We start from the raw sequence: 2,078 nt of genomic DNA, 5'->3' as shown, positions 1-2,078 counted from the left end.
ACGTGAGACAACTCTGATGGGAGTTATTCTCTATGTCAGTGTCACTGGTTCTGAAATCCCTAAAACGCCTCTATTGTAGTCTTGGGTTTTCTTCCAGGAACAAACACGTCACAATATTCCTAATTTAAATAATTCCCGCCCATACGCAAAAAAGGGGCGGGCCTGGTTGAGTTAGTTAGCAGTGTGTTAAACTCGCAATTATGGTAAGGTGCGGGACATTTCCCAAACACACTTGAAGCTGTTGACCAATCACAACACTCTGATCCAGCGGACCAATCAGAGCAGGACCCACTTTATATTAGGTGGCCTTAACTACTCTGTACTAACATTGTAATTAATAATTTGATACAGTGCACTTATTGTGTACATACACGTTTTTACATTGTACTTACATTTAAAAAAATACCTGCATGTAATTACGTCTGTAATTAATTTCTGTAGTTACAGTTATAATTACACTGTTGACACTTCCCTTTACACCTAAACCTACCCTTAAACTGACCCACACCACCACACCTGACCCTAACTTTACCCTTAAACTGACACACACCACCACACCTGACCCTAACTTTACCCTTAAACTGACCCACACCACCACACCTGTCCCTAACTTTACCCTTAAACTGACCCACACCCCCACACCTGACCCTAACTTTACCCTTAAACTGACCCACACCACCACACCTGACCCTAACTTTACCCTTAAACTGACCCACACCACCACACCTGACCCTAACTTTACCCTTAAACTGACCCCCACCACCACACCTGACCCTAACTTTACCCTTAAACTGACCCACACCACCACACCTGACCCTAACTTTACCCTTAAACTGACCCACACCACCACACCTGTCCCTAACTTTACCCTTAAACTGACCCACACCCCCACACCTGACCCTAACTTTACCCTTAAACTGACACACACCCCCACACCTGACCCTAACTTTACCCTTAAACTGACACACACCACCACACCTGACCCTAACTTTACCCTTAAACTGACCCACACCCCCACACCTGACCCTAACTTTACCCTTAAACTGACACACACCCCCACACCTGACCCTAACTTTACCCTTAAACTGACACACACCACCACACCTGACCCTAACTTTACCCTTAAACTGACCCACACCCCCACACCTGACCCTAACCCTACCCTTAAACTGACACACACCCCCACACCTGACCCTAACTTTACCCTTAAACTGACCCACACCCCCACACCTGACCCTAACTTTACCCTTAAACTGACCCACACCACCACACCTGACCCTAACTTTACCCTTAAACTGACCCACACCCCCACACCTGACCCTAACTTTACCCTTAAACTGACCCACACCACCACACCTGACCCTAACTTTACCCTTAAACTGACCCACACCACCACACCTGACCCTAACTTTACCCTTAAACTGACACACACCCCCACACCTGACCCTAACTTTACCCTTAAACTGACCCACACCATCACACCTGACCCTAACTTTACCCTTAAACTTACCCACACCACCACACCTGTCCCTAACTTTACCCTTAAACTTACCCACACCACCACACCTGTCCCTAACTTTACCCTTAAACTGACCCACACCCCCACACCTGACCCTAACTTTACCCTTAAACTGACCCACACCACCACACCTGACCCTAACTTTACCCTTAAACTGACCCACACCACCACACCTGTCCCTAACTTTACCCTTAAACTTACCCACACCACCACACCTGACCCTAACTTTACCCTTAAACTGACCCACACCACCACACCTGTCCCTAACTTTACCCTTAAACTGACCCACACCACCACACCTGACCCTAACTTTACCCTTAAACTTACCCACACCACCACACCTGACCCTAACTTTACCCTTAAACTGACCCACACCACCACACCTGACCCTAACTTTACCCTTAAACTTACCCACACCACCACACCTGACCCTAACTTTACCCTTAAACTGACCCACACCACCACACCTGTCCCTAACTTTACCCTTAAACTGACCCACACCACCACACCTGACCCTAACTTTACCCTTAAACTGACCCACACCCCCACACCTGACCCT

The 2,078-nt window shown here is 47.5% G+C and overlaps 1 protein-coding gene across 16 annotated transcripts in view; it reads left to right on the top strand.

Moving 5' to 3' along the window:
* The window catches only part of osbp (oxysterol binding protein), a 33,858-nt gene that overhangs the window by 25,972 nt on the left and 5,808 nt on the right, over positions 1-2,078 (top strand). The window lies entirely within an intron of this gene.

Source organism: Pseudorasbora parva, chromosome 4 (genome assembly GCF_024679245.1).
Source record: "Pseudorasbora parva isolate DD20220531a chromosome 4, ASM2467924v1, whole genome shotgun sequence".
In the NCBI taxonomy this organism is placed as follows: Eukaryota; Metazoa; Chordata; class Actinopteri; order Cypriniformes; family Gobionidae; genus Pseudorasbora; species Pseudorasbora parva.
This window is presented reverse-complemented; position numbering and strand designations above follow the sequence as displayed.